The sequence below is a fragment of the Dermacentor albipictus genome, unplaced genomic scaffold (genome assembly GCF_038994185.2).
Source record: "Dermacentor albipictus isolate Rhodes 1998 colony unplaced genomic scaffold, USDA_Dalb.pri_finalv2 scaffold_11, whole genome shotgun sequence".
NCBI lineage: Eukaryota > Metazoa > Arthropoda > Arachnida > Ixodida > Ixodidae > Dermacentor > Dermacentor albipictus.
Window position 1 is genome coordinate 15,608,939 of NW_027225565.1, and position 27,646 is coordinate 15,636,584.

At 45.2% G+C, this 27,646-nt stretch overlaps 1 protein-coding gene and 1 long non-coding RNA gene across 2 annotated transcripts in view; one reads left to right on the plus strand and one right to left on the minus strand.

The window, feature by feature from the left end:
* tok (tolkin) overlaps positions 1-27,646 on the plus strand; it is an 897,857-nt gene that overhangs the window by 435,535 nt on the left and 434,676 nt on the right. The gene's annotated exons all lie outside the window — the stretch shown is intronic.
* LOC135896811 (uncharacterized) lies at positions 8,952-23,658 on the minus strand. Its single transcript, XR_011509306.1, has 4 exons — positions 23,502-23,658; positions 21,988-22,096; positions 13,628-13,687; positions 8,952-9,119 (listed from the first exon to the last, which is right to left on the minus strand). It is a non-coding gene; the product is annotated as an uncharacterized lncRNA (long non-coding RNA).

The window sequence follows — 27,646 nt, forward strand, 5'->3', positions numbered from 1 at the left end:
AACCGTTGGACCATTAGGGTGACAGAATGAGTACCAAGAGAAGGGAAGAGCAGTAGAGGACGGCAGAAGACTAGGTGGTGCGATAAAATTAGGAAATTTGCGGGTGCTAGTTGAAATCGGTTGGCGCAGGACAGGGGGAATTGGAGATCGCAGGGAGAGGCCTTCGTCCTGCAGTGGACATAAAATAGGATGATGATGATGATGATGATGATGATGATGATGATGGTGATGATGATGAGTTTTCTTTATAGCAATTGCTACGAACGGGTGGATGTTTGATTTTCCCTTTGTGATGAAGATGATGATGTTTTATTGTCGTTGTGATCAAGTTACTTTCACAGAATGTGATGCCTTCCTTAATCTTCTGCCATAGCTTGTCTACAGTTTCATAACTTTCCAGACTGAAGCCATCTACTAATGTTTCTAAGTAATCGATGACACCAACGTCATCAGCTCTGACATAATTTTTTACAACCATGTGGTTTCCGTGCGTGGAGCGCCTGATATTCTTGCATCCCACCTTAATAGTTAATGCTAGCAGCTTGTGGTCTTATATGTCATCTCCTACTGCTAGTTGCGATGACAAGTTATGCGAGACAAATGCATGGTCCAGTGTTGAACTGCTTTATCCTTGAATGCATGTACGCACATTCACCAACTGGTTTAATTAAAATCTAAAGCCAAGTTCTGGCAATATTCCCATACACGCTGGGTAGCTCTAGTCCACTATAACAAATGGGACGTTTACAGTCGTCATTCGAAGCCATTTTGAAGTGTGATGCTTTCTTTTTGTTTGCTTTTTCTTGTCTGCGTAAAATGCGAACACCCCTAGGACGCAACGTCGCGTGGCTTGCAAGGCCGAACCTGCGGTTTAATTCGTGGCAGAAACAAAAGAATGCAGAATGAAGATTCTAGCAAGCTACTGATAATGTATGCATTTTCATGACATTAAAAAAAAATGAAGTGCTTTCATGAGCAGGCTCTGACGAGGAAAAAGAAAAGAACTGAAAATCTTGACACATTTTGCATTCGCTTCTCGCTATAGTTATTCATTGTACCTCTTATAACGTATTCCTTTTCTCGTTTAAAAATAACGGATGTCCACAAAAATTAATTAAAATCTGCGGTTTCGCGTGCCGAATTCACGATATCATTATGAGGGGTGTGCCGTAGAGGGGACACCGGGCTAATTTTGGCCACCTGTGGTTCTTTGACGTGAATCCAATGCACAGTACACTAGCGTCTTTTGAAGCAATTGTGGGAATGCGCGACCCTCGCGCCTCCCCTAATGTTTTTCCCGCATAGCGCGTCTCCTGTAGTGCGGCTTCGCCGCGCACGCGGCGTCAGAGTGGTACAAGCGTGGTGCGAGAGATGGCGCGAGCGTCGCGCTCCTGTAGTGCGGCTTCGCCGCGCACGCGGCGTCGGAGTGGTACAAGCGTGGTGCGAGAGATGGCGCGAGCGTCGCGCCGCTGCGCGGTTACTTGGGTTCGGGAAAGACAAGGCGCTCTCTCTGGGGTTCGAGACAGCCAGCGGGACAGACGTGCCGTGCCGCACGTGCAGCGGCCCTCTTGCCCGGCGGGTCGGCGCACGGCGGGGGACGTCTCCCGCGTGCGCGCCGACCCATGCTTCTGCGAGACCGCCTCGCGTGGCCGCCTGCGAACGCGCCACGATTCGCGTGACTATACACGCGAACGACCAGGCGTTGGGATCCAGCATGGGGCGAACATATTCGCTCGCTTCCGGTCGCGGTGAGTCAGACTTCTAGATTTCTCGCGCGCCCATCGCCATGTTTTGTGGATAGCAACTCGGCTAGCAGGCATTGATCTGTGAAAGGTGCAATAAATGCCCTTGTGATTGTTTGCACTACTGTGTTGTCGTTCCTTTGTCCCAAGAGTACGGTGTGAGAAGCCCACATCAGACCCCACACAATAAAGCTACGGAGACCAACCAAAACAAATGCTGAAAATGAATGATTTTTTAAGACGTTTCGGCTTCGCTGCGGAAGCCTTGTTCACAGTGGGCTTGGCGAACAAGGCTTCCGTAGCGAAGCCGAAACGTCATAAAGGATAATTCATTTTTAGCATTTCTTTTGGTCGACGCCCGTAGTTTTATTGCTTCGTGTTTCATCCAAACCAGACGGGCTTCCGTCGAACCCTTGACTTCACTAGCGTTTTTTTTTTTTGCATTTTGCCCCCGTCAAAATGCGCGGTCGTGATTCGATTCTGCGCCCTCCGGCTTAGCAGAGCAACGCCAAAGCCGCAACGCCACCACAGCGGGCACGTCCAAAGAACAGTCAAGTAAGTGGCGTAAAGTGGTTTTCGGTTCATACAAGGGAAAGTTCCCCGGAAATCATGACGGCACAACTCGTCGCCCAGCTGAGCGTAGAAGAACGGCACGTTTTGGTCCAGCGTGTCGCTTGCAAGTTCGAACGCCGGTGCTCGCGCGTTTAAGCGCGTCTCTTCTGGAGCCGCGCGCTGTGCTGGCCGTGGTCGGTACAGAACTCTTCAACGAGAACGCCCTGCATGGTCGTCGCCAGAATGCCCTCTGGGCTGTGCTAATTGAAGCTTCCGGCGCGAAACGATAGCAGGAGCTGCCTTTGTGCTTCCGTGCCATAGACCAGGGAGGAGGTTCTCTCTCTCCCACATGAAGACGCCTGTAGCGTGTCCCAGCTAACTTTAGCCAAGCTGACCAACGAAAAAATTTGAGCAAAATGGTGCAAGATACGATCTTTAAGGCCTACGGTGTTCCGTCGTCACACCGTTCATGACCGAACACCGTAGTTCTCAGAATTGTATCTTGCACCGTGCTTCTTGATCTTTTCTTTCTCTGAACAACTTGGCTTGCGTTAGCTGGGACACATTGTGTACGCCATGAAAGTCGATGCTCAAACAACTGTCGTAAAAAATGTTGGCACAGTACCATGCAACCACTCGCGTCTATGTACTACATCGGGTATAGCTCATTTCTTCCAGAGAAGCGCTTATAGTATAAAAGGCACGCTGCTTTCGGTTTCGCGGTAGCTCGCGCCAAACCAGCAGGAAAACGCGTTTGAATGAAAGAAAGCGTGCATTCTGTCAGCATTACACGAACCCGTAACAAAAGCAATTCTAAACGGCACTGGCGCCTTATCTTTTTCTTCGTTTCTTTTTTAAACACATACCTCGAATAAGCCAACTCCCTACGCAAGACAGCCTTGTTAGTTCCTTAGCCGACAGTCCCCGCTTCCTGCGCCGTTTCTTCTTCTACGAACATAGGCAGGCGAGTCTCGACAGCTGGTGGCTCTACGGAAAAATGGGCCCTGAGCCGCGCGCGGTGTCCCTCGCATGCGCGCCTCGGCGTCACTGTAAGGGGCGTCAGCCAGGCGGGGAAAACGCAGAGTTTGCGAGGAGAAGCCTTCGGGGCAGCATAGTGTCAGTCCGATGTGAGCGTGGGGAAACGAATCGCGCCGCACCGGGTGTCTAGCTGCGCGGTTTCTGAAAAATAAATAAATGTTGTGATAAAAAGCATAAAAGAGATAAAGAGCCTCGAAGAAAATCCAGCCAAACGCCTGAAGATTAAGTCGGGAGAAATTCGTTCATGTTGTTTCTCGTTCTCGCAAAAATGATAAATGAGTACGAGAGAGAGAGACGAAAAGCGAAAAAAGGCTCTCTGCACCAAGTCCGCTTCTTGTCGTCCTCATGCGTCCGTATACACGTGTGCGTGTGTGTGTGCATGAGCGCGCGCGTGCGCCTCTTGACGCGTGCAAAGTCGCTTCACGTGCTTCTCTTTTTTCGTGCATTGTAAACTAATTAAAGACGAAACGCGAGCCATCCACTCATCGCACTGGTGTCTTCGCTTCCAGCCCCTTCCCCTCTTTTGCACTCTCTCCCCTACCTACTTCACCGTGTCTCGCTTGCCTGACTGTCTTTCCTCCCACAGCGGCTGCCGTCCGCCCGTTTGAGAAGTTCGTTCCGTGCGAGGCAATTAAGAGGCACTGCTCGAGCTGTATTCCTAGCATCCCGCACGCGCGGGCAAATAGTAAAGGGATAAGGGTATTTTTTTCATAATTATTATTACCAGTAATATTTTCGCCTGCTTCCTAGTCTGTTCTTTCTGGTGAAAAGGGATTCGTTCCCGTTCTCCGAGGCTGTGTGTCGTATGCGTAACGTTGCACTTCAGAAACGTCTCAGAACTGGAAAAAGAGAGAGATAGAGGTTAACAGAAAGAATGAAATTAAGAGCCCGCATGCAGGCACCGAGTTAAAGTCACGCAGGGCTGCGTCACTTGCGCTGGCTTTCCCAACGAACCAAAGTGAAGGGCAGGAAAGAAAGACACGCTCGAAGGGTGCCGGGAGAGAAGAGTTTGCGGCGCTTCGTGCACGCGGAGAGTTGTTTGCGGAGGGGGAAAACTCCCCTATCAAGTGCAGCTGAATTTTCTGCGGAACATCGCAACGCTCAAGAGCGCCTCCACCAGTCTTAACGCTGTAGGGAGCCTTAAATGGGCGCAGAGATATCTTTGCCACTTTGCGCGCTATCTGACGACGCTATATATAACCGAGACATTTCATCATTCCTGCCATAATACCGCATACAGTCGTCTGTGAGTCGCACTTGCCCCTTTTTTTTTTACTTGTTCCCAATTTCTTCCCCAGCGATATTGGCGGCGGGTGTCAGCATTACGCGAATTAAGGCGGTATATTACGGTCCTTCGACGAAGTGCGTTAAAACGTTTGACGAAGTATCCGAAAACAATTCCATTATTTCGCATACGCGGTATCGAACTGAGGTCACATGTTGTGCTTAGATTTAAGGTCGCGTTAAAGAACTCCGAGTGGTCAAAATGAATCTGGAGGGCTGGACTGCGGCGTCCCGCATAACACACTCTGCAGGTTCCGAACCTGATAAAGCCCAAAATCTTCTTTTTCTTTCTGAAAAATCTCTCATACTGTGTACTTTGATATATATATATATATATATATATATATATATATATATATATATATATATATATATATATATATATATATATATATATATATATATATATAAGCGGTCTTTTTTTCCGGCATCACTACAAGTTTGTGTAATTTATAACCACACCTCGACTACTTGACATTGAAACAAGCCTATCCCGAGTGCCATCCGCCGCTCGGCGTTCGCATTTTTATCCGGCAAACTGAGCCTAAGGCTCATACAGCGCCACAATTAACACTAGCGAACATGACATGAGGAATGCTCCTCACAATGCTGATAAAATTTTGCACTGAGAAACGTTTGCACGGCTGCTTTTCGTTATGCGCGTAGCTGTTTATATATACATAAGTTCCAGGAACTCGACCGCCTATCCCACCACCAGGAACGAAACAACGAAAAAAACAGAAGAAAACTCAGTGCCCTTCCACTCTGGGAAGAAGGATGACTAGTGAAGCTGTGCATGTAGGCCCCTTAATAGCAAACTGCACCTCCGCCGCGGGTCGCCCCGGCATTGTACTACCTCCGGGATCGGCCCGCGTATGGAGAGTGCTTAACGTGCTTCACCTCCACCGAGGTTCGGCTCTGCATTTCACTATCTCCGGGTTCGGCCCACGTATAGGGAGTGCTTAACGTGCTTCATCTCCACTGAGGTTCGGCTCTGCATTGCACTATCTCCGGGTTCGGCCCACGTATAGGGAGTTTTTTTCTTACCATGCCAACATCGACACGAAAATTTCCTTGGACGGTAAACGTATGCAGCTTCGCTGTAAAAATCAGATACATTCGCTGCCTTGGTGCGCGCAGCCTGAAATTCAGAGAGGCGCATGCCTAGTCGCGCGCAGAGCCGCGTAGATTATCTTGCGTGAGTTCTTCCGCTATACCGGAGCATAGGAACTCAGGTCACTGCATTTTTTCAGCACATTGTCTTGAGCATATCCGCCATGGTAACAAATGTTGTGCAAAAGGAAACAGAGAGATAAACAAAAAGTGAAAAGAGGGGGTGGTAGAGGAATGGGTAGCGGGGTTGCGGAGGTACGTACGAACAAGCGACTATGCAGGCAACCTTTTGTCACCATCAATATCTGCATAACCTTTGTGCCAGCGGCAAGTTGTTCGCTTCCTTCGCTGTCTTCATCTTTTTAGTTCTGCAGGCTGCCCCCTCAAAATCATAAATTACCATTCGCGAATGGTCGTCCTTCACGCGTTCCCTCGGCGTTTACATAGGCATGACGCGTCGCGCGACTGAATGAGAAAAACGCCATCGACACATACGTACGGACGCACGCACCAGAGAAGTAAACGGGCCTGAGTCAGCGCACGCTGCGCCGCATTATGAGGACAGGCAATAGAAGAGCAGCTTGCAGCAAAGGCGAGGAAAGGATAGCAGCGCGCAACAAAAAAGCGCGCGCGACAGCAGGTGACGCGCCTGCGCTTCTCTAGACCTGTGCATACAGGGCCGGTATTTTGTAGCGATGCCTTTTTCCGATTCTATGCTTTTTCAGGCTTTTCGCGCTTCGCCACTGGTCAGAGCGACGGTCTGCCCGCATTATCAACGCGATCAGGCGGCCGTGTGTGGTGGATGATAAGAATAGCATAGAATAAGGCATAAGGCATCGCTACAAAATAGCGGCCCAGGTATGTGACAAGAGGGCCGAAAGTGGGCGGAGGAGGGCGTGTGCAAAGCTGCAAGAGCAACATTGGCAACGCATAAAGAAATGGCAGCGGTGCTCGAGTGGCATCACAAACCAATAATAAAGCGGTGCAAGGAATCGCAGGAAACAACAGCTTTTTTTCTTCTTATATTTTTTTTGTGTTAGTGCCTGGTGGTTGCGGTTTACATACCTACGCATACTTGTCCAGGTGCGTGCCTGACGGATAGTTCCCAAATCGTGGACCAGAGCGCGTCTCCGATAGTCGTGGGCGTTTTAGTTGCCCGCATTTAAATCGCGGCACACTGTAAAAAAAATTTCTTCAGTTTACGGTCAAAGCTGTAGGTAAAACGTTGCCGGACACTTTTCCGTCAAATGAAAAACGGTGTTTCCGTAAAACGGACAGGCCGTAAAAATTATTTCCGTTAAATGGAAAACGGTGTTTCCGTAAAACGGACAGGCCGTAAAATTATTTCCGTTAAATGGAAAACGGTGTTTCCGTAAAACGGACAGGCCGTAAAATTATTTCCGTTAAATGGAAAACGGTGAGCTCCGTAGTTGTGATAACAGAATCGACCGTATTTTGCAAATAAGAAAAACGGTGAGTTCCGTAAAACGGAAATGCTGTAAATTGAGCCCCGTACTTGTGATTATAGTACATGACCGTACTTTGGTAATGAAGAAACGGGGACTTGAATGCTCGTGTTCTTGAGCCAAATTGTTTCGTTCATTGGAATAAGTTATTTTGGGCAATGAACCACCCAAGTCGTACATTAGAACGTGGATAACTTGCAACATCATTTAAGATATAGCTGGAAATGGGGCAGAAATCATAGCACACAGGAAATACACCAGACAGAACGTGCTGTGTTTGCATGTTTCCTCCTAGTGTAATTGTTTTCTACACCGCTTATTCTTCGTGTCAGTGTTGTCATGTTGCACTTGGGTTCTACACCCAACATGTACACAGCATACATACAGATTTGTGTTCGAGAAACAACAAGCCACTTGAATCTGAAAAAACCTGTGTTTATTCTGCTTTACTGAAAAAAGCAGTGTATGAGACCGGGCTAGTTGGTATTCCATGCTGAAGTGACCATCACAAGAGTGAACGCAGGACACTAAAAACGTGACAAGAACAGGTGCGAACTTCCAATTGGTGTTTATTACGAAAAGGCATGTATATATACTCTTGTGCACTTGATCATAATCAGTTACAAGAGCGCACTAAGGCCGCCCCAAGGCCTAAGGCGGCCTTCCACATACAGACCCCAGGTATGCAAATTCTTTAATGTCAACGCTAGGGATAGTTTGCTAACGCAGTTGCCTTATGCGATATCTGCCCCCTCAATGATGGGCCTAGTGCTTTCTTATGCGTTGCTTGCTATTATTTGGTTTTTCAGAGTGCATGACATTTGCATTGGGAGTTGTGGATTCCAAGGAAACCCTATCTTCCTTTTTGAACTTTCTTATTGCGTTCCTGTAGTCTCATATTTAGGCACCTTCCCGTTTGTCCCACGTAACGCTGCCCACAGAAAAGAGGTGTGCTATTCACTACTCCCCCTGAGCATTTCGACAAAACCTTTTCTGTGAGCAATGTTGCATGAAATTGATTGTCTGCTGACAGGGCTGGTTTTGGCACATAACTGAGATAACTTGATGGGTGCGGGAAAAACAACCGAAACTCCCGCCCTTTGGCCTATTTTCTTTAGTTTATGCAAGATAGCGTAATGTATGGGATGACTGCTAGATTCCTGTGAACAGTATCACATAGGTGTAACTAAAGAAAATAGGCCAAAGGACTGCAGTCTTGGTCATTTCTTCCGCGCCCCGCAAGCTATCCAAGTAATGCGCCAAAACCAGCCCTGTCAGCAGACAATCAAAATCATGCAACATTGTGCACAGAAAGGGTTTCATCAAATGCTCAAGAGGAATAGTGTATAGCATACCTCCTTCCTGCAGGCAGCGTTACGTGGGACAAATGGGAAGTTCCCTAAACTTTAGACTACAGGAACATAATCGGAAAGTACAAAACGGGAAAGGAGGTTTCCTTGGAGTCCATTGCTGCCAATGCAAATGTCATCGACTGTTTGAAAAAACAGAAATAATAGCAAGCAGCGTGAAAGAAAACGCTAGACTCATCATTGAGGCAGCGGCTATTGCAGAATGCAACAGCGTTAACAAGCCATCCCTATAGCACTGACTGTTAAAGAATCTGAATATCTGGGGTTTGTATGCGGGAAGCCGCCTTAGGCCTTGGTGCGCTTGTTTATTTGTGATGACCATGTTGACTTGCATGATTGTAACAGATTATGATCAAGTGTGCAAGAGTACATATACATACCTTTTTGTAATGAACACCGGTTGGAAGTTTACGCCTGTCCTTGTCGCCTTTTTAGTGTCCCGTGTCCAGTTTTGCGCAAGTCCTTTCCGCATAGACACTAGAAATTGGCTGACTAGAGGAAGGATTGGTTGAGACTTGGAATGACTGGCTGCTTGCAGAGTCCTTCGGCTTTGACTGAAAAGTAAGAAACACCAATCAATTAAGGCTGTTCAATTATTTACCATCATCATCACTACTGTTACTCAGATAAACAATGATTTCGTATTCACAACTGTCACTACAAGTGCTCTTGTCAAAAGAAATGGTTCAGACTCAGCCATGTTGGTATATATTCATTCGTAGCCTTATAGCATAAAAAGCTTCAGATAGAAAGGACCCAAGTCAATTGATGGTTTGCTTGGAACAGTCAAAGATGTCACGTGCACATTATGACATTCGGAGATTACATCTCCCATATTTAGGTAGAGCTGCCATGGCCACATACTGCAGACCATAGTTTTCAACTTTCACTGCTCCATTAAACAACCTTGCAGATTTCACTGTTTCCCAAAACAATTAAGCACTCTTGAAACAAGCGCAAACCATGCATGTTGTTTACTTCCGACGCAGAACAAGCAAGCCAAAGATATTGTCCAGCTGACAGGCTGGTAGAATAGCGACAATACAAAAAAACCATGCTTGCACCACAACTGTGTCACAACAGCTGTCAGCCCCTTTTGGATATGGTCTGTTGTGTCACGGAAGAAGTATCAATGCGTAATATTCTTTTTACTCAAGCAGTGAAAATTGAAAGTTACGGTCCCGAATGCATCAACATACCCTTCCCATCTTCATAAAAAGTTACAATATTGCACTGTGTTCACCAAAAAATTTGCCCTTTTTGTAAAGAAGCCTGCAATTATGCCTGGACCCCATACATGGCTCTGGCAGGCAGCACTGTTTATTCTGTCCGTTTCTTGACTTGCAATCCCATAACGAAACAAATAATGCAACATATTTTTCTAGATTGCATTGCTTCATGCAAATGCGCTTAATTCGGGAAATTTCTGAAATGAATCAAGCCTCTCCTAAAAAATTTTAAAGTAGAGTAATTCATTAACATGCCTAAACATGAGCGCTTCCCATAGATTTTGAGAGCCAATGAGGACAGAGCTATTTGCTCAAATTTCTGCGACTCATGGGAACAGGATGGCCAAATTCCGTGCTGTTAGTAAATGCAAAGAAAAAAAACTTTGGTCAATTTGTGCAATGTTTCGTTCCGAAATTTTTCTTCTTTATACCGTAGTGGGGATACTCTGTGGTAATTAGTTGAAATTATTGCTATTGGCCTGCAGTCTGGTACAAAATATTTTTAAACCCGCAGCGACAACACTATTTCCTTCGGATCTATCCAAAGTGCAGATTCGGTAAAATCCAGGAAAAATGCTCCTAACTAAACAGTTCATTCTATATTGTTTTTTGCAGAGACACCTTTTTTTTCTTGGAAAACTAAGGTTAATTTCATTGTCGCCAGGCTCGGGCAGCAAAATAAACTTTTAAATCAAAATTAAAAGTGATCGCCAGGCATGTCCAGTTGAATTTATCTGAACATGCCCTACTGTCTGCAGTACACATGTTGCCACTTTAAAGGCCTGCAAGAAGGCACCAGTTATATTTTCTAGGGCAAGAAGGCAATGAAGTATGTTACTTAAGGCAGTTAGTCACAGGAGTCCTGGATCAGTAGAAGAAAATTTAAAGACTATAAATTGTTTAGAAGACTTAAGTCACACATTACTGAGTCACCGTCTATAGCTTACCATTAGTCTTAAAAGTACCATCATTGCATTGTGATAAAACTAACCTAAGAGACTGAAACCTGGCATGATAAAAATGGAGCTTGAGAATGAAGGTTTGCTCAACAAGCAACGGAACGACAAAAAATGATATGCATGATAAATTAAAAAAAGCCGCTGTTGAGGACGGTAGAGAACTAGGCACCATGAAGAAATTTGTAAATATGCAAGCATAGGATGGAGTCAGTTGGCGCAAGCCATATATATTTACAGATTACTAGGAAATGCCTTCATCCCGCAGTGGACATAATGTATGTGAGAGCGTATGTATGTCTGCGCCCCTTCGATTACGCAGTCCCAGACTGTCCGCAAACCACCTGCGGCTTCTGGTCTGGCTAGCATTGACAGAAGGGCGCATCACAGTCATGTGATCCCGCTGCCTGGGACTGTCCGAGGTTTTGTTTGAAAGCACCGCGATTGGAGGTCGCTCTCCTGGCTGCTGTTGTCCGCTATTAGCTACTTAAATTATGGGGTTTTACGTGCCAAATCCACTTTCTGATTACGAGGCAAGCCGTAGTGGAGGACTCTGGAAATTTCGACCACCTGGGGTTCGTTAACGTGCACCTAGATCTAAGTACATGGGTGTTTTCATAATTTGCCCCCATTGATATGCAGCCACCGTGGACGGGATTCAATCCCGTTACCTCATGCTTTTAGCTACTTGTAGATTGCGCCCTACCCAGCAAATTCAGTAGCGTGGTCATCAAAATAATGCAGTCTCAGAGGCCATGTCGCCGGCACAACCATAAATCTTGCATAATGGAATCGCAGCCTGAGCACATTGAACATGTTAACAAAGCTCAGTTTACATCGTGCTCTCGCTCTTCGGGCCTTTTAACCGCTGTATTTAAGCCAGCTCATTTATTTCCTGTAAAATTTAAGCGTCACTGCCACACAAAAATAAGCAAAAACACGGTTGTGCCAGATCACTGTTCACCCACAAAGCACAGGCCGATATCCTCAAAGCTCATGAAACCGTCTACTAAAGGCCTGACGTGTGTCTAGGACAAAGCACGTCTACACTGTCTACTAATCCTGCACAACCAAAAGCAAAATTTCGAATTTGGGTAACAGAAGGGATCAGCACACGTGACAACAGCAATCGGTGAAGCTCTGATTATACAGGTTGTCCCACGTAACTTGAGCCAAACAATAAAAATATGCAAGTGTGACGTAGCTCGACAGAACCAAGGTAATGTTGTTTGCCGTCACTTGGAGATACTCGGATATTTTTTCATTCCACCAAAATAAATATTTCAACTTCGTTAATTAATCAACTTTTCAAATATTATAACTAGATTAGAAGTGTCCATGAGAAAATTGTAGAGCAACATGAAAAGCTCCCCATACAGCTTTGTGTTGTTCGAGACATGCTGCGTAGAAGTGTTTTTTCGAGAAAGAAGCTCGCGAATACACGCAAGGTGCTGCGAATGGACAGTCACGCAACAATTTAGTGTGTATTTGCAGGCTTCTTTCACGCTAGGAAAAACACTTTTATGTAGCATGTATTAATCATAATATTTGAGAATTTGATTAATTACCGAATACTAATTATTTAATCTGGCAAAATGAAAAAAAAAATGAGTATCTCGAAGCGAGGGCAAACAACATTACTTTGGTTCTGTCCAGTTATGTGGCATTTGCATATTTTTAATGTTTGGCTCAAGTTACGTGAAACACCCTGTATGCCATGCCAGCTACCAGCATTAAATATCTACATGCAATATGATACGTTTCCTCGTTCACCAGTTTCACTCATCTGAAAAGCAAAATCTACCTGTTTACTATGCATATAGCAATGAGCATGACAGATTTCACGAAACACATCAAGAAAAGCAAGCATTTGCGCGTGATCACTGTGCTTTGTCTTAAAAAACACAAGGACTAAGGTTGCAGCAATTAGACCCCTCATGAAAACCTCGCATTATGGCACACGAAGCATCGATTTAACGGAAGCAATAGCTGAGTGCATGATATTTGCTGTCTGGAACGCACAAAGTACACATAAACACACAGCCTCTTTTAAAACATGGCGTCAAGCCCGCGTGCATCTTTTTAAGACAGCCGCCGTCTGCTAGCTACTTGCATATGTCAGAACAAATATCTGCTGACAGCTCTGAGAGTCCGCAGAGTCTGACTTCTGGTAAAACGAATGCGATACTGGGTGCTCTCGGACTGGTGGATGGGGCGTCCGAAGCTGATTGAGAAAATCGAATGCGGGACAGCACTGCTAAGCAGTCCAGGACTGTCAAGGACTGATAATCGAAGAGGCCCACTAATGCTTTGTGTTCCTATCCTATGTAATCTCTTCATACTGATCAGCTCAAGCTGCATGGCAAAGAAGTCTCTTGTTAGTGCTCTGAAGACAAGCCTCTTGCCCAAACATTGGCTATAGAGACGACCATCGTTCGACAACTGTTGATCTGTTCATAGAAGTGAGAATTCCGCGACAAACTTTTCAATGAAGTAAGCAATATGATGATGAACTTGTTTCACAAAACTTCATAAGTACACCTGACATTTGACTCACTTTTGCATGTAAGTAAATATTATGAAATTGTCGCTGTGAACAGTTGTCCCCGACTGCTGTACACTTGTGATAAAAAATTAACCATATTTGAAAGTTTGTATAATTAGCCAGGAGAGCCGCACTTGCTGGATGGCTCATCATCTAATTTGGAAAAAAATTCAGCAGTGAGCAGCAATTGTATCACTAATGACCTTGAACATCTTTTATAATTATTAATTTGTAAACACCTGTTGTCGAACAGCCCACTTACTGAAGTTTTGAACACATTGTACACAATTATAGCACGTACTACACAAAATAACATCTGTAATAGACCTTACCAAATACAATATTAGTGTGGCGGCAGGTCAACTGGCTCCTCAGCAATGCTTGCGTCCTTCCTGGGAGAACAAAAGACGACATTAGGCTTACACTGACAGCACCAAACCACATAATTTAAGTTGCAAACAAGTGCCCCAGAACATAGGAAGTTCTAATTAGATATGGTCAACCTGCTTAACCATGTCACAGACATTGAATGACAGAATGTACATTTATGAAGCCTCAACTCTATGAAATACATGCTAATACAAACATGCTAGTACACAGAATCAAATTGGATGCATGAAAATTCTCAGTAAACTTTTATTTCCTAGCAACCACAAGTTGCTCTTTGTGAAGTGCAACAAGTGAGTGTCTAACCTACACTAAGAAGGTGGAAAATTCGGGATCCTTTCTGGTGTATAACTAACCATATCTCTACCGGCACCCAGCAATACAAAGGTGAATTGTTAGCATTATATTGATTAAAGAAATAGTTCAGTGCTACCAAGCAAGTACAATAAATAAATTATTTCGAATTCATCTTCATGTCAGGCTAATCAAGTTAATTTTCTTTGGTTCACATGAAAGAATGGTTCGAAAAAAATATTGGAATCTGTCAACAATGTTGAAGCAATTTTATGACGGCCTGCAGATAGCAGTTGTTGAAATAAGACCTGGGGCAGGGGGAGAAAAGACAAAGAAGTGTGATAAAACAAAATGGGGCCTGTGCTGTGCAGCTACTAAATGCAGTTTTATTAAAGTATGATGTGCAAAACAGCATATGTAAGAGATGCGAGACCCTCAGCTGGTATTTTGCAATGTTGTTACGGGAAATTGTTTCAAGGAGCATGACTCCTTAACCCTTCTAGGGTCAATGACGTAAATATACCGCACCGCGCAGTACAAAAATGGTAGATGCCGTATATTTACGGCGCTGTCTGTAGGTTTAAAAAGCACGACAATTTCCTAACCTTTTCTTTTCTGTCATGTGCTGCCACTATGTGGAAATACAGGGAATTTCTCTTGCACGCCTCACTCTCTCAGTTTTCGTTGCATGGTTTGTTTTAGCGCTAGTTTGCTCCTGCGCGTCTATGTACTACCGCTTGAGCATTGGCGTGCGTACGGGTGGCGGTTTGGGTTTTGTTTTCGCGGGCGGTTTTGGCTTCTTGCGCTTGCAAAACTGATGGCTATCTCGTTACTAATCGCTCAAAAGGCTACTGCTTGTTTCTCGCTCATTTAGTGCTCGCAGGGGTGCGCATAGGAAGGATGCTGCTGTGCATGAGCTTCTGTTGCTCCTTTTCTTTTTTTTTGAGATTCGCGAAAACTAATTGCATCTGGCTGGCGATAAGATGAAGATTAGCGGAAGTTTGTACACGTTTTGCTTTTTTGATGGGCACACAACCGCACAGTTTTCTTGAGTGCGTGCACCTACACAGTTCGATTATGCTATGGATGTACTATCATAAGCAATATGAAAGGGAACACAGGAACGTGTGGCAAACAGACTCGGAGCGATGCGCGGATGGCGCTGTGAAAAACGAAGGGGGAAAGGAGAGCGCTCTTCCACTAACTGTTGGCACTCTCACCACACTGGTATTTCTACAAAGGAGCAGCTTACGTCATGGATCGTCCAACAGCCGATAAGACGGTGAGATCGTCGCCAGTGACTTATACCGATTCACTTTCTTTTCTTTCATTCTCTTTTTTTCTTCGTGCAACCGCTTGATAGTACTCTGAGAAAAAGTTTGCCCTGTATTTCAAACCGATTCTTTATTTGAATAGACGCACTCAGTTGTAAGTGGCACCTCGAACAGCGGCGACGCTCGAACCAATGACGACAGAGGAATAGAATACAGAAAAATTTTTTAAAAAGAACATTGACAAACTGCCTCTCGCCCGACTTTGTTGCACGAAGTTCGTTCAGAAAAATTCACATCGCACACTGCAGTGGCCCACGCAGAGCAGTCAACTCTGAATTTGTAACCTCAAAATGCCTCGAGTGCCTTTTAAAGAACGGGAAAACATAATAGAAATGTCTAAAAGAGGTTATACACAGCGCAATATTGCTCTCGTGACAAGCCGCCCATTGAAAACGGTCAACCGGATTATCCAGGCTTACCGAGACGAAGGACGCATAAACGATGCGCCGCACCGCACACGATTTCGATCGACAACGAACGACCAAGACCTTTGCATCGTGGCTGCCGTCAGCGACAAACCATTTCAAAGTGCAAAGGACGCTCGAGGCGCTCTTGGCTTGAACAACTTGAGCGACAGCATGGTACGATGAAGGCTTAGAGAAGCAGGACTGCGAAGTCACATCGCCGCACAGGAACCTCTGCTCACCGCAACCAACAAAGCGGCTCGCCTGAGGTTCGCTACTGAACACCGCAGGTGGAGCGAGAGTGGGTAGAAGTATGTAGTTTTCTCTGATGAGTCCACGTTCTCGAGCCGCTGGGACCAACGAAAGAGAGTGTGGTGGACCGCAAACACGCGCTTTAGTCCGCAGAATATCCAGGAGGTGGCCGCCAGTGGATGCGTGTCTGTGAACATCTGGGGGGCGATTTCCCACGCAGGCCTAGGCCCACTGGCGAGAATTGATGGGAGGTTCACCAGTGCTGCGTATTGCACTCTGCTCGAGCACCAGATGATCCCTTATGTGTTGAACAGGCCGCACCCAGATGGGTGTTATTTTTTCCAGCAGGACTTGTCTCCCATTCACACATCGAAGGACGTGGCGCGCCTTTTGGAAGAGCGAGGGGTAATGCAACTTCAGTGGTGTGCGAAGGGTGCCGACATGAACATTATAGAGCACGTTTGGGGCCGTATGAAAGTGAACCTTTCGAAGAGCTCACTACAATTGGCGAACTCCGACCAACTATGGGAAGCAATAGAACATGAGTGGAAGCGCCTTCAGCATGATACCGCATTCATCGAGGCTCTCTACGCGTCTTTGCCTCAAAGAATGGAGGCCATCGTGCAAGTCGATGGTGGCATGACGCATTATTAGGCCACCAATGAACAAAACAAAGGACGAGGATAAGCTGCGATAACGCTATTGCCTTATTTCGTTTGCTTCAATATCTTTTTAATATTCGGCAAGTGCCAGTAAACTAACTTGGAACGCACCCTTAAAGACCATATTTTCCCGGTTTAGAAGACTTACCATAAATCAATATCGAAGTCTGGAACAGTGCTATCTTTTGTAACGATTCGACGCAAAAGGTTACCAGTGACGCATGCGAAATTCCGCACTTTGCAGACACATGGCGGGAGTGCGAACAGCTGTTAGAACAGCGTTCCCCTTTCCACTTTGTTTCCGATGGTGGGCGCTGCGTATCACCCATACAGCTGGGTCTGAGGGTGTTTTCTACGCGTTCCTGTGTTCCTTTTCATATTGCTCATAACAGTACATATTTGTACATAACAGTACAAAGAGCAGGAACATTTGAGTCTTGCAAGGTATTCTCGTGTGCACATTTTCAAAGCTTTGAACTATAACAATGTATCAAATTTTTTACTCTTATAGGTTTATTTCCTTTTTTATTATTGTTATTCATGAATACAGAGTACATAAGTACCAACACAAAATAATTTTTTTCTCGCTTTACGGACACCCTAGAAAAATTACGGTCAATTTTTTTCGAAATAAGTCTCTAATTGGAATCTGCAATAAAAAAAAACGAACCTGGGCGGTCGAATATGGTGAAAAAGATCGACCCTCAAAGGGTTAATTATATTCATGTAATCTTCAGAAACGGATGGCATAAAGGACATACTTGTTGACAGTTTCATAGCGAGTCATGAACACGATGCACGCGGGAGTTAAATAAGCATCTTTAAAAAATGCTCTAGAAACTTGCAAAACGCAAGTTGAAAGCAAGTTTCTATAACCTCTCACAACACCGAGCTTCACCTACAAGTGTTGTAACATTTCCTTGCAACTTGCAGCACTGTTTTTACAGACATAGTTTGAATCACTGTGTCACAAGCTCTGGAAACAAAAGTGCATAAGTGCTAAACAAGCACATATGATGCCCTACTCCTACTGCACAAACACATTTATCTACACCAACACATGTAGATGGATTATGTCATCCATTTGGTAGCTTCTGATCATGTTCCAAAGCATGAATCTCATAACTGCAAATTCTATAAGAATGTGACACCAACTGATTACTTGGGGACAACACGAAAAGACGGGAGAAGGCCAACAACACGAGCGCAGGCTAAGACTTTTGGTTAATTGCACACACACACACACACACACACACACACACACACACACACACACACACACACACACACACACACACACACGAAAGCGCGCGCGTGCGCGCGCACACGCACGTACGCACACGCACACAAATAAATATTAGGCCTATTTGTCCTGCCTAGTTGCAGCTGCAGGACAGCGGGATGTTGTAAACCACCACACACTTGAACTGCTGCATGTGCCTCTTGCTACACTTTGCGTCAAGGCCTGGTCTGATTCACCTTTTTGAACCCAGATTGCTTGACGTGACAAATAAATGTTCTAGCTCTCCCAACAGTCTTTTTGAGACTATGGCTGACCTTCTGAATGTGATCTAACAGTGGTCACACCACTGTAGGCCAATGTTAGACCTGGGTATAGAAGTTCTCCTCGACTTGTTGAGGATGCTATTTCGTGCTTCTGTGACAGTGCTTCACAGCCGAACAGTGCGCTGATGCGAAAGGCAGAATTCCCTCCTTAAAAGATGGAGCATAGATGCAGCGCACATGACACTCACCAAAGAAAACAATGAGGTCAAGAAATGGAAGATCACTGTCTAGTGGTAGTTTTCCAGTAGAACACGTTGTGGGGCTACTTGGTGCAGAGCTTTCAGAAGATGAAGCGCCAACAGAGACAACACAGTAAGAAAGAACAAAGACAGGACAAGGCGCTACTTGTAACTGTTTATTGAGGTCAAAAGCTGATGAATATGTAGCCATGGGGAGAAGGGGAAGAAAAAAACAGAAGCATTGCTTGTGTGAAGGCACACGTGCGAAAACACAGAAGATGAAGGGAATCATAAGATTAGCCAAAATCTAAAACTTATCTGAAAACATGCATTCACTTGTGTAAATATTCAGACACAGGCATGCTGACACAGGTATCCCCTCTATTCTTAACCTGGTTGGCCTCCAACAGTTCATGTGCCACAGTGTATTTGCTTTTAAGCACGATCGTTGTATCATGAAGCCTTGCTTCACATACTTGCTTATTCTCATCCTTGCAGGCCTTGCAATGAAGTGGCAAGTTTGAGCCATAACTATTTTTCAGCGAAAGCTTGTGCTCCCACAGGTGTTCACTAATACATCAGCCAGTTTGCCCGATATACTCTTTCCCACACTTCCACGGTATACGACCGCTTCTTCACAGTTCACAAAAGGATTTGTATGTTTAATAGAACACTCTACTTTTAGAGTCATGAGATCCAATCAGGCGGCACAAAGTAGCAAGCTTTCGGGGCGCAGCAAAAACCACAGGAATTTTATATATTGCGGCGACGTGTTTAAGATTACGCGCCACTTCGTGAGAATACGGTATCGCCACTGGATACGGCAGAAATTCTTTGTGGGCACGAGGTCGGTATACCGACCCTGCAATTAATTGTTGCAGTATAAGTCTATGCACTCCAAGACTGTTAAACGTGCGATTGCCACTATGTGCCTTGAATTTACCCTTAAAGAATTGTGCTGTCATAAGGCACACAAAACCTTTGACGAACAGATTTTGAAGTTGAAGAAAGCTGGCTTTCCTTGTTTGGTATTGAGTAAAGTTTTGGAGGCGTTGTTGAAGAAGGTGCATAAAGAAAGAAACTGAAGCAGTGAAGAAGGTCAAACATTGGAAAAGAAAGCTAAACCAGTGGTGATATCGTATTCTCACAAAGCAGCGCATAATATTACACATGTCATCGTGAAATACAAAATTCCTGTGGTTTCTTCCGAGTCCCAAAAACTTGCTACTTTGTGCCGTCTGATTGGATATGATGACTAAGAAAGTAGAGTGTTCTAATAAACACACAAAACCTTTTGTGAAGTACGGAGAAGGGGTCGTATACTGCATACCGCTGAAGTGTGGGAAGGAGTAAACCGGACAAACTGGCCGATGTATTAATGAACGCCTGCAGGAGCACAAGCTTTCACTCAAAAATGGTTATGGCTCAAACTTGCTGCTTCATTGCAAGGCATCTGGGAATGAGAATAAGCAAGCACGTGAAGCAAGGCTTCCTGATACAACAATCATGTTTAAAAGCAAAGACACTGTGGCATGTGAACTTTTGGAGGCCAACCAGACTAAGAAAAGAGGGGACGCCTGTGTCGACACCCTGTCTCCGACTATTTACAGAAATGAACGCATGTTTTTAGATAAGTTTTAGATTTTGGTTAATCTTATGATTCCCTTCATATGCCTCTTCCATATTTTTGCACATGTGCATTCACGTAATCAGTGCTTCTTTTTTTTTTTTCTTCCCCCTCTCCCAATGGCTATATATTCAGTGCTTTTGACCTCAATAAACAGTTGCAAGTAGCACCTTGTCCTGTCTTTGTTCTTTCTGACTGTGCTGTCTCTGTTGGCACTTCATCCATTGAAATGTAGTTTTCTTCCTTCCATGAGCTCATCTAGCACTGTAGAGAAGACAGAAAACAAATCACTCAACCCATTTAGTAGGCTTACTTCACGTCATATAGGGTAGAAAGTTTCCAATGAAGCAGAATACTTTTACTACGCTGGTTCTTACAGCAGCTAGTGTTTTACGACTAGCTGACAGTGTTCTCGGCAGTGAAAAGTCGCAATTAAAGTGGTTGAGCAACTTTTTAATGTTTCCTACAAAGTACCACGCATGTTCAAGTAAGCAAAACTACTACTGAAAGGCAAGCTCCACTATCTGGGCCTGAAGATTTTCTGTGGTGAGCATAGAGCTGGAGCTATTCCCTGCACTCAAAGGTGTTTCTACCTTTTCTATTGGTGCACCTGAACACTGAAGCATGTTGTTGCTGCAGGAACACCGGAGAGCACATTTAACACTTCGTACCACCCCGACGTGGAGGGGAGCCTCCATAACCAAATACGTTTGCTTTCAACAGTGCGTTCGCACAGCCTTTTAGCATGCATTGCCAAGAAGCATTTAATGGAGTTGAATGTAGCTGACGTCTCAGGTCAGACAACTTCGAGAAAGCCAAGGCCGGTGACTGTTATGCAATTTGTACACAAAGGCAACCATCAATTCAAGCAAATTACTCAGAGAGTTGAAACTACCTTTTTATTTTCAGTGCCAAGCAATCTGGGCACGTTCAAAATGCTAACCGGACCAGGGCAACACGTGAAGTTTACATCAAAAAGTATGTGCTGGAGTTCATAGGTACTACGGTTGGTGCTATTTACAATATGCCACTGTCCTGCAGCCGCAATCATGTGGGACAAACCGGCCGACAACTCAAGGATTATCTTACAAAACATGCACAGACCCTTGACACAACATGGGGGAGCAACATAGCTATTGATGCCGCTTTGTGCAGTTGTACACCAAATTTTTAGCAGTGAAGTATCTTCATGACACATTTTCATAGCAGACATAACTTTCAGAATAGCTCCCACTATGCTAGCGTGTCATCACTTAACCTGCTTGGCAAATTGAAGTATTCAGATCAACCTGCCGGAGCATTCTGAATTGGGCTGCTTGTTGGTGCATGTTTAGAAGGGAACCGAACAGGGCTACAGACAGGACAAAGGGAATACGTTGCTGTGTACAACGCTGTCACTTCGTACTGGCAGTAGCACTGTTCGTTCCCTTTTAAATATTCATATCTTTTGGTCGCCTGACCACGCAACGTAGCTGCGAGCTCAGGCTATAATTTTACATTGTTACGTTGCCTTCCAATGTTGCACTTAATTACATCATCGCATACTCGCCTGTTATAGTTAGCTCAACACTAGCTTACAGTGAGCTTATTCGTGGCTAATCTTAGTTACCATGGAGCCATGACAGTGCTAACGATCAGTGTGCAGTGTTGTTGCATACTCATTAAGCCAACACTAGACAAACAGTTATTTTATTGGTGCGTGTTTTATCTGTTGCCTCAAGTCTTGAACTCTGGCACTATAAGTGTTTTTTTAAACACCACTTATATGTGCAACCAAGTCAGGTATGAAACAATATCCCTTTCAAGTTGACGTGCTCATACTGAACCAATTTGTTGCCACAGGAAAACAAATCATCAATTATCCTTTGAATGCACTTGCAAAAATTACTCTACTTGCATAGGCCTCATCATTCCACCAACATTTGCAATCACTGTCTAATAAGACTGCATATGCAAGACAGATATACAATAGAATGGCACAGCTTACCAGAACAAAGAGCACCACTACACAGACTGCTGTGGCACACTTTCTCAGGCCCGCTGGCTGAGAAATTGTGCACAAACCGGCACACAGACATCCTTGACAGGTGCAATAGCTGCAATTGAAGCAAATAATATCAGGTATTTTCAGACCGGTCGTCCACAGTAAAGCAAAAACATTTTCATATACAAATACTCTTGTACATAAGCTTGTCACCGAATTACCGATTGCTGTGGTATCGCTTGGTGTCTTCAATTGTATCGTTCAACTCATTTAAAGAAAAGACTTCATGAAGCACCTTCTATTCGGCAAAACAGCAGACATTTTGCTCTACATAACTCACAACATGTATTTTAGAATAATTATTGTATTGATGCCTGTATGCTGAAAATTAGTCTACGCAATTAGAGACAGTCAGTATTAGAACCAGCCTTTAACATCAGTGTTGACACATCTTTTGATTTTTTTATACCAGTTTGGAACATTTGTAACTTTGGATGTCCATTACACACTTTTGGGCACCGCTATTCTGTGTCAAGGTTACGTTAAAAATTACTTATCACATGCACTTGCTTTACAATTACGGCCGCAGATGGGCAAAATTTACGTGGCAATCCACTCCCAGATTACGTTAAATGCTGACGCATTGCGTCAGAACGTTGATAGTCAGCCTGGTAGCTGTATGAAGTAAAAACAAAACAAAAACAAAAACTCGCGAAACATCTGATGCCGATTACCAGCTAGCAAAATAATCAATTTCTTCTCCAGCGACCCTTAATGGGTATCACGCGGACACTTTCAAGTGCGATCGCGCACGATTGCTCGGGCTCGATCCTGTCTTTGTGTTCCAAGGCACCGTGTTACACCAGTGTTACCTAACACTGCAGACCGCACGAGGTTACGGCAGCAAGCACGCTACACCGTCCATTCACTGTGATGTAGGGACATCGCATGCAACATGCTCCATGAGGTCTTCATACACAAGCAGACTTTCAATTCCAGAAGCAGTCTTTCAATTACGGGTATGAACACAGCGATTATGCACGCCAAGCACACTGCGCCTAAGCTTAAGGAAAAATAGAATTTCGCTGTGATGCAATGCGTCGCCGAATACGGCTAACATAGTGTTACAACGCGCCGTGAGAGATTGCTAAGGAGAACAGTAACTTCACTTTATTTTGGAATGCCAAGAACACATCACAACACATTGCAAAGCTGGAATGCCAACGTCAGTAAACCAGCTGCCACATACAGCCGATAACGAACTGCTACAGACGACATCGTCGCTGATGTTGCCTACGCGTCTCAATGTACTTTATATGAAATCAGCACAACAAACGCTACGCCATTTATCACAGACTCGCAATGCTTTATCAATCCTTACGGCCAAGCGGGAATGTCGTTACAGGGCATTGACAGGGCATGCTCACACAACACAGTTGAGCCCGTCAGCGGCCATCGCGGTGCATTTCGCACGCGCGACGTGCACCAACAACAAAAAGGACACTTAAATCACTTACTTGCGTAGCAGTCCATCGTCGATTCCTTCTTATTCTCTCAGTGAAATCCCAAATGCAACAGGTCTACCACCACCACACACCGCCATTTCCAGCCACTGTCCACTCTGTACTGTTGCGGCGGAGAAATGCAACCCGTCGTGTAGAAGCGATGAAGGGTGGTAAGCAGCGCCACCACTGAAACCTCTTCCGTTGTGTGGGCGTACTTACGATTCGCCTATGAATAATGTTCAAGCAGCGTTACCTATGGTGATGTTATGTAACAGCTGGTAAATGTGGGCCGTGTCTTTTCTTTATATTCGTTGCGTGGTGATTTTTCGCTCTTAACATGCTCAGTTGCCCTCCACATGAAATTACGGACGGTTTTCCGTATTTCAAAAACAGAGCTCACGTCCGTTTTTTTACGTAGAATTCCGCCGTTTTTCATGAAACTGAACGGTCTACGTAATTTTTACGGCATGTTTGACCGTAAAATTACGGAAATTTTTTACAGTGCAGCGTAAAACTTCTTCAGCGAGGACGGAGAGTGGAGGGGTAAAGAAAACTTCATCGGAGAGAGGCCTACGGTGGGAGGGGGAGTATTGACAGAGCCAAATACTGGTGCGGTGCCGGGTGGTCCAGACACGGCGCTTTACTATCGAGACAGACCAAGAAACCGCGTCGCTGAGACATAAAGGTCGCAACGGTGGCGCGCCGCCGTTGCGAGACAGCTGCCGCTGCTGTTGCTGCTGCCTGGTGCATGTCGAATTAATGGCGCCAGCGCAAGAGGCATTCGAGTGAAGGCCGTGTGAAGCTATTCGCTGCGGCTGTTATTGCTGCTGCTGCCTCCGTGTCTGGTTGGGCGGCCAGAAGCTGCCCGACTTTCTTTATTGCTCAGCAGGTCCACGACTCGCATGGTATGTTGGCGCGCAGACAGCCGAAAAAGAAAAAGAGACATGGACACGCTTTCTACGCCTACATGGCAGCATGGGCGCATGAAGTACACGAGCTTGCAAAATGACTTGCTGTCGTAAGCAAGAGGCGCTGTGTTGCCTCCGCCGTAGCCTCGGTATGTGGCGGTTGCTATGGAAGTAAAAGTCGCACCTTCTTCTCAGCGGTACTATAACCTGTTCCCCGTTTGGGAATATGAATGGATGGTTCGCCAGTGCGAGGGAAGGTGCATGCCTACATGCATGTGAACCGCTTTGACGTCAGCACTTCAGCTTCCCTTCAAGCATGGTTTTCGAAACGCTGTCAGTTTTAATGTGCTGACTCTTGACAAGTTTTTTGCGAAAGTTCTTGATCTCGAATCGCGAATCCATTAAGCACGTTCCTAGCTAATACCGTAATGAACGTAAAAAAATACCGATATTGCACATCGTGGCTTTATTCAGCATATATTTCTGACACGTTTCTTCCATACATTACCGTCAGGAGGAACATTGCGCGTCTTGGCTCACGCGCTAAGTACTCGTGTACTTCTCCCCGACTAGATGTTGCTTTCTAGCGTGTGCTCATCAGAGGCATCAAACAGTTTTTCAGCTAAGCTTGTGCAGAGTTTCGCCACAGCGTTTTAGTCACCGCTGATGAGATAATGAGACGAAGTAAAGAAATGTGTACAACACGGGTCTATCTTGGATTTGGAGACTGGGACATTATCAAGGCCAGCACGGACTCGGTAAAGCTCTATGCGACCCACCCACGTGTTCTACGACTATTCAGCAAATAAAGATGTTTTCATTCAATCAATCAATCAATCAATCAATCAATCAATCAATCAATCAATCAATCAATCAATCAATCAATCAATCAATGCTGTTTCTTCGCAAGGCGCGCGGCGTTTCTCGGAGGAAGTATTAATGTTAGGAAGCATTGAAACGACTGTGATGATGGTGAGGATGATGAGGATGATTGAAAGAAGAGAAAGGTGTGGTTGCCCGCATAGGAAGTTGGTAACCCTGCTGGGCGCAAAACAACAATGGCGCCTGTCCCCAAAAACTCCATTGGTACACCATTATATATGTTTCCCACATCGCTAGGCCTATTTAGATGAAGACAAGAAAGGCAGGGAGGTCAACTAAACTTTGTCCAGTTTGCTACCATTCACCTCGGGACGGGAGATTGAAAGAGGGAGAGAAGGCACGAGTCTACACATCATGAACAAACCAGCCCAAATGCGTACTCTTTTGGAATCTAACTTATTCACACGCGCTATGCAAGGCGCAGTGTCTCTGCAGTCGGGCACTCAAATCTGTCGCCTTCATGTACTATAGAACAGCTCATGTTTCTTTCAGGGCTGATGAGCTCTGAAGCCAGGCTCCCAGCACATTTACTTCGGTGAAAGGCCGATCATTCGTTCCACTCAAAGCACACTGAAGAGTCTGGTGTTGTTTGTCGAAGCGGAAACAATGATAGATGTTTAATTTAGAAGAAAACGGAAAGCAAGGCACGTACCGTGGTCACGTACTTAGAAAAATTTCGTGCTTACATGTACAGCGGACGCCTTTACAACGAACGTCATTACAACAAAATTACCCGTATGACGACTAATTTTCACGTCCCGGCCAAATTCCTATTTTTCATATTTATTATGAACGCCTTCTGTAACGAAGACAAGCATAACGAATTTTCCGGTGCAAAAAAGTCTTTCAGTCTTCCCCGATGGCTTATTTGTTCCTTTACAAGCAGGAGCTGGCGCAACCACTGCACTTCGCATTATCTATGACAGCCCCCCATCCCTGAAGTAAAAAAGAAAAAAGAAAATCCCAATGGGCCGGACGACATAAAACTTTGACGAGGGGTACCAGTGTTGGATATAATGGCGCATTGACAACAGTATAATGGCACTAGCGTTAGCCGGCACAAAAAAATTACGCGGACCCAACAAACACCTTAGAACTTATGTAAAGCGAAACTTTCGTGAAGCGGTTCACCCCACGCCCATTTGATTCCTGCGTTCTTGTCGTGATGGAAACTAGCGCGCGCGCGCGCGCGCACCCGTGCTACGCAATGTAACACAAGCGGCGATCATCGCAAAGAGCTGCAGTCGGCGTTGGCACGACCGAAGTATACGTGCGGTTGGGACATCAAACTGCTGTGGTGAGGGAGCGAGGTTCGATTCAAGCATTAGGCACGCCTGCATGACTTTTTAACTGTGCGCTATTCAGCAATGCGGCAGCAGCACCCAGCAACCACGGTCAGAAAAGTTCAGGAGGGTTCGCAAGGAAACCTTCACATTAAAAAAAGAAACACTATAGTCGCAAAGACTTAGTGCTCAACCTCGGTGGCTGCACCAAACACACCGAGCTGTATAAAACTGCCCACGGAAACAAGCACCGGTGAACTCTGTGAACAGCAAGCACGTCGACGGAACTTACTCCCGCAGAGGAGCGTTTGGACCTATGCGATTGGGAGTTCACGAAATGACGTATGCTTCGTTGAGCGCCTGCCATCAGTTCCCTTATATAGGTCGGCTGCTGACACACGAACTGTTTCGGCCATAGTGTGCAATACATTGTTAGCGATCAGCGACTACTCTGACTAAGCAACTCTTGAATTCATGTGAAGATTTTCTTTTTAATGGGCCTGCTTCGCCGGCGCTATTGCGAGTGCGTGCTACAGTGAGCGGTCTTTGCAACGAAATAACCTGTACAATGAAAAAAATTTGGAAGTCCATAAAGGCGTTCGGCTGTATACATTTTGCAACGGGATAGGTGATAGATTTGTTTTCTTTTGTTGTTAAAAACAAGCTCTCTGCATGTGCATTTATGCCTCAACTAGACCCCATATCTTGTGAGGCGCCAGCTCGCTATATTAAGAGACCCGAAAGCAGCACGCTGCCGGGATAGCGTCACAGAAGGGACTAAAGTGCACACGCAATGACTACTGACACCTTGCGGGCTAATGGTCTTTATTCGTGTATAAGCAACCGTGTCATCTGCAGGCCCCGAACAGCGCACGAAATTAACCGTATACTGTTTTTTTTTCTTTCTTTTTTTCTGTGTATACATGAGGGCTACACGCTTCTCTCCCTCCACTTTACGGCAAAATTACATGCACTTCCCGCTTGTCCCCACCCCCCGATTTATTGTTATTATACTTTTGTACTCCTGTTGCCGGTCGTGTGCTTTTGATGTTTTCGATGTTTTCTGTTCTACTACTTGGCGACT